Source organism: Culex quinquefasciatus, chromosome 3 (assembly GCF_015732765.1).
Source record: "Culex quinquefasciatus strain JHB chromosome 3, VPISU_Cqui_1.0_pri_paternal, whole genome shotgun sequence".
Taxonomy (NCBI): domain Eukaryota; kingdom Metazoa; phylum Arthropoda; class Insecta; order Diptera; family Culicidae; genus Culex; species Culex quinquefasciatus.
Genome location: NC_051863.1, coordinates 63,827,962 through 63,834,033, shown reverse-complemented (window position 1 = coordinate 63,834,033; position 6,072 = coordinate 63,827,962). Strand labels below are relative to the sequence as shown.

General features: G+C 44.7%; 1 long non-coding RNA gene across 1 annotated transcript; it reads right to left on the bottom strand.

Annotated features, from left to right (window-relative positions):
* Positions 1-4,695: 4,695 nt before the first annotated feature.
* Positions 4,696-5,303, bottom strand: LOC119770131. The gene is made up of 2 exons (XR_005278669.1): positions 5,131-5,303; positions 4,696-5,071 (listed from the first exon to the last, which is right to left on the bottom strand). It is a non-coding gene; the product is annotated as an uncharacterized LOC119770131 (long non-coding RNA).
* Between the last annotated feature and the right edge of the window lie 769 nt (positions 5,304-6,072).

Genomic DNA, 6,072 nt, shown 5'->3' with positions numbered 1-6,072 from the left:
AGAAGCGTTACGGGTTAATAAAATAGCAACAATTTCCGCAACGCACCGGTAATGATGCTCTAGTAATAAAAAGTTAAATAAAACATATCGAAGATCATGTTTTCCGTGTACCCCAATCATAATCTACAATTGTGGTTTGGTTGAGCGTTTTAGCAGAATGCATTACTGTGAATACAAAGAGACGAGTTGTTCCTTTTAATTCTGCTATATATTTTTAATAACTTGACAGATACGTATTTCGTCTACTACTTGCAGACTTCATCAGTGTTCTGTTCTCGACTGTCGAGAACAGAACACTGATGAAGTCTGCAAGTAGTAGGCGAAATACGTATCTGTCAAGATATTAAAAATATATAGCGGAATTAAAAGAAACAACTCGTCTCTTTGTATTCACAATAATCTACAACTTTGCCGAAGACACCAAATCGATCAAAAAATATCTTCTCAAGATACAGATTTTCATACGTTTAGGACATACCCATTTTGTATGACAACCCCAAAATTGTTTGGAGACTTCTATGGAAAAACTAATGATACACAATGAATGTTTTTTGACATAGGGACAAATTCATCGGAATAAAAAAAAACGAAAATTAAAGAGTTTCGAAATAATTGCGAATCAGAGTCTTTTACGTTATATACTCAAATTTCCACAAAACCCCGTACCCAACGTGGGCTCCCAACAACGTGAACTTCAGCATAAATATTCTTGTAGGTACTTGAATTGCGAGTGTGATTTTTTTTAAATTTCGTTGAAAATGGTTTGTCACTCATATTCAAGTTATGAAAACCTGAGCATTTTAAAAAGTACGGTATTTCATGGAAGTGGCTGTTTTTGGATCCTAAAAAAGTTTCAACCAAATTTATAAAAGATAATTAAACATTTAAATTGCATTAAATCTTTTTCGAAGAGAATTACTCAATACGTCAACGCATTTTCTAACTTTTTTAGAAAATATTGACAATTTCAAATATTCTGATAACTTGTTATATTATAAGTTTAGGTAAATGTTTTTCAATGTTTATTTAGATGGGTGATATAACCATCGGTATAGCTTAAGGTAGCTTCAGTGAACCACGATGGATACCCTTCGCCATGTCCTCCAGGAACTCCCGGGAGTTATGATTTGATGATCTACCTGATCAACGGGGTCTATATGGGTGTATTAATCATTGTAGCTATGATCTTTTTTAAGACTAGAAAAAGTTTTTAATTCAATCCTGGTCATAACTTAAAACTTTGCCAATGGTTGGTGATCAGAAAATCTTATCTCAAGATACAGATTTGCGAAAACATTCACAGCGCTTGTGTATAGAAAGACACCATTTTGTATGAAGAATATGAAGCAATAGTGCACAATAACTTTTTTGGTCAAAATAAATAAATCAATGGACAAGGTTTCATACAAATCAGAAAATGCAATCAAAAGTCAATTTGCAATAACGAAAGGAATTAAATACAAAATAGCGCCTCATTTTTCTGTTTGTTTGTTGTTGTGCAGGTTTGGTTTCAAATATTTCGTTTGATATGTTTCAATTGGGTCCTTAAGTGAAGCTTAAATTTGTGATATTATTGTTCACAACGATAAAGCTTATATTTCTAAGTACAATGACACTTTGTATGACCGAGAAAGATTTAAAATCGATTTTTAAATAAATAAATCTTGACAAAAAGGTCCTACTTCACAGCTCGTTCTACGCGGACCTTAGTTGATTCATCGAAAACATGTTGTCCTGTCCTATTTTTTGCATTTAAATGAAAAAAAGTGATCAGAGATGGTTTTTAATCTGTTTTTAACCATTGAACATAACTATTGACTTAGGGCTTTATGTTGAGATAACAACCACTGCCCCCCTCTTTTTGCTGCGCTACTGCGCCAGACCTGAGTGACGTGCTCCTCTAGCTGTCACTGTCTGTTTATAATAATAAAAGTCTTTTTCAACCGCTTTGACTGTACGCACGCGTTTTCGTCGTTCCTCCTGTAAGCCATCCGAAACCTCTTGAGGTTATGGGCCCAGGTCGTTTCAAGTCCGGGTAGTTTTTCGCAAGTTAAGTTTTCGCGATGTCGGAGGGAGCAGTTGTCCGTGAAGATCGGTACCATGTCGCATTGTTCGACGGTACAAATTACGCGTCCTGGAAGCTGAGAGTTCGGGTACTCCTGGAGGAGTATGAACTCTGGGACTGCGTGGAGCGTGACGTGGGCGAGATTCCGGAGATCGTCGTGAAGCCGGAAGATGCCCCGGCGGCCCAGACGGCGAAGCAGAATCGACGGGAGCTGGAGCTCAAGCGGCGGCGGAAGTGCAGGCGACTCCTGATCGAGCGGATCCACGACTCGCATCTGGAATATGTGCACGACAAGGTCTCGCCGAAGCAAATCTGGTGCACGCTGCAGGATGTGTTCCAGCGAAAGAGCATCGCCACTCGCATGCACCTGAAACGCCAAATTGTGGGCATGCGATTCGAAAGTGGACGGCTGGCGGATCATTTTCTGCGTTTCGACCGGCTGGTCCGGGAGTTCCGTGGAACCGGTGCTGTGATGGAGGAGTTGGATGCAGTTTGCCATCTGCTGCTGAGCTTGGGGTCGGCGTTTCCGGCGGTTGTGACCTCCATCGAAACCATGGCGGAGGATAACCTCACAATGGAGTTCGTGAAATGCCGGCTGCTGGACGAGGAAACAAAGCAGCAAGGCATGGGCGAACGAGAGAGCGAGATGGCTGCATTTTACGGCGCGAAACAGCAGAAGAAGTTGCGCTGTTTTTCGTGCAAGAAGGAAGGCCACAAAAGTGTCGACTGCCCAGCGAAGAAGAAACAACACAGTGAGAGCGCGAATGTTGCTGGCTCGAGCGAGCGCAACAGTGTTTGTTTTGTTGGTGTGCGCGGTGCTGAGCCGCAGAAAAAGCAGCGACAAGTGAAGTGGTTCCTGGACTCGGGAGCGTCCGATCACCTGGCGCGGGATAAACAGCTGTTTATGGACCTGCGCCGACTGTCGGAGCCGATCGAGATCGCCGTGGCCAAGAATGGCCAGTCTGTTGTTGCGGAGCACTGCGGTACTGTGAAGATGACGGCGTTTGTGAATGGTCGATCGATTGAGTGCACCGTGAAGAACGTTTTGTTTACGCCGCACTTGCGGCACAATCTGCTGTCTGTTGTGCGGATCGAGCAGGCCGGAATGCGTGTTGTTTTTGAGAACGGAAAAGCTCAGATTTACCGTGGAAACGAGCTGATCGTGTGTGGTGCTCGTCGGAACAGTCTGTACGAAATGGATTTTCGTACTGTCGATCGTGAAAAGTTGTTGTGTGATCGTGCACAAACAGAGCATAATTTGATTGCTCTCGCTGAATGTTACATGGTGTCAACCCCGAAGCAGATCGGTGGCAGAAAGTGCAAGAAAACGATCGTTTGCGACACGTGCAGTGCAGGTAAACAAACACCGTGTGGAGCTTGGGTTGTACCCAGTCGGAAAGATGTCGGGTACGAAGCCGGTGAACGGGTTGAAATCGGGCTGGAAAGAAAGCAGCAGAATTTGGTGCGTCCGATTGCTGCCGATGCTGATGAACCTGGTGGTGATCCCGCTGAAGAAGAATTTGGCCGTTGGGACGAAGAACCCGAAACTGAGCCGAATGATCGAGAAGAAGAAGAATCCGGAACAGCTGGTGCGGATGCAGAACCGGGCCGTGGACGCGGATTCGCCTTGTTTGCTACGAGTTACATCGACAACATCACGCAAACGATTGCTGAGAGGACGAAACCGGATGAGGTGATTGATTCGTTGGGGTGCAATAAAAATTGTTCTTTGACGATGCTCCCAATTGCTCGCACACCGGTCACCTGCAAGTGGAGTCGTTGGAAGCAAGGTGACAGAGTTGTGGCCGACAAGTACGAGGCGAACCAGAAAGTTCCGGCTGGTGTTTTCGTTGGATCATCAAGAAGAAGAAGAACGCGCAGCCAGATGGACTTCAGCAGGGGAACGCCCCGAGGTGTTGGCGGCGTCGATTGCCGTGTGAGAGTGTAGACGGGATGCTTCGGATTGTCCGGAGAGTTGGAGCTACTGTTTTTGTAGTTGAGATGGTGCTGTGGTTGAGCAGGGGTGTTGAGATAACAACCACTGCCCCCCTCTTTTTGCTGCGCTACTGCGCCAGACCTGAGTGACGTGCTCCTCTAGCTGTCACTGTCTGTTTATAATAATAAAAGTCTTTTTCAACCGCTTTGACTGTACGCACGCGTTTTCGTCGTTCCTCCTGTAAGCCATCCGAAACCTCTTGACTTTAGGACCCTATTGTCCGCCATTACGGGGTTTGTTTTCCGGTACCCCCTGAGATCATGCGTGATCAACGGAGGTCTATATGGGTGAATTAACCAATCGGTCCCACTCAGCACGTTCCGTTTGAATTCCGTTTAGAATTCCGCTTGAGCGAAAAAAGTTCGATTCGAATTCTAAACAGTGTTCGTTTTAGATTCGGAAACGAATTCCGCTTCAAACGCAACAACCGGTTCCGTTTGAGTTTTCGCCGCAAATCGGTTCAAGCGGAATTCAAACGGAATTGAAACGGAACAGACGGGTAAGCTTTTGCTCTTCTTTTTTTCTTTTTGATTTTCTTTTTAGTTTTGATTTAATTGGAATTCAAAACTGATTCAACTTTTGGCCTATTTTAGGCAGTTTTTATTTATATTCAAAATTAATTTAAAAAACACTCTCCCCACCATGAATCCCGTGTTTTAATTACTTAAAATTTGTAATTTTACAATATATTGTGGTCCGGCAGTACGGAACACTACTCCGGCGGGATGACAATGGTTGGTGGTGGTGGCGGCAACAGTCCAGCTGCCGGCTTGTGCATTTCCGCGCGTCTGTTTGGGCTACCTGTTTTCCAATAAAGAATCCGCTGGAAATGCAGAAGGACAAGTTCCGTTGATCTCTTTGTCCGACGGAGAAGTCCGTCCGCCACTCATGCCGGTACCAGCGATAACAATTGGCCAAGTTGAATGGGAGCAAATCAACGCATGTTCGCTGGACCGGGTTCGTCTGCTTGTTGAGTAACTCGCACTAGTAGGCCAGGTATGAACAAATTCCTAGAATCGTCGTCAAATCAGTTGGGGATAAAAAAAGTTCAAATTTTAACCAAACTCACCAGCAACGCACGCAGGACAGATCCGGCCCACGGTCCATATACAAACGGCAGCGTTCCCGGTCGTGGGGCACTTGGCAATAAACAAATCCGCCCATAAACTTTGATTTTTCTATCAGAATCCGGAAAATCCGATTGAAAATAATCGAGGCTCTTCCGATGACGCTCTTAGAAATTTCAAGTTAAAACGCGTTTGACATTTCTTTTGATGTCAACTCACTCACACACTGACGAAAAACCGCTTCGGCGAAACTCGGCGAAATGTCATCGAGGTTCCGCTGTACACCAGCAGGTGTCGCCCTTGTGCAAAAAATGCTCAAACGGAATCGAAACGGAACCCAATCAGACAATCTGTTTAGAAAATTTCGAAGCAATTTTCGAAGCGGAATTCGAAGCGGAATGAATCCGTCATGCGGAAAACGATTTGATTGGGGTGTAGCTTCAGGTAGCTTTAGTGAACCACGATAGATACTCTGGGGTACGTTGAATTGTTATTGATCATCCAAGAATTCCAGGAAGTGATGACCTGATGATCTACCTGATCAACGCCAAACTATATGGGTATATCAACCATCGGTATCGCTTCAAGAAGCTTCAGTGGACCGTGATGGACACTTTTGGTACGTTCGTTTGATGGCTAGTTCCACACTGAGTGCCGCACTCAGAGCTGTCAAAGTGTTTCTTTGAAGAAACTAGTGCTTGTTCCACACGAGTTTCGCCGCCATCTTGGAACTGAAACTCTAGGGCCGCACTCGATATTTTTTCAGTTTCATGCGAGTTCCACGCACACTGACAAATGACGTTCGATTGAACCAAAACTGACACCGTCGAGTGCGGCACTCGGTGCCGCACTGGCTGTTCAAACGAACGTACCATTTGCACCATGCTGGGTTTCACCTTAGAGCACAGACAAACAGACGGGACACTCCAGTGCCGATCCAGTAA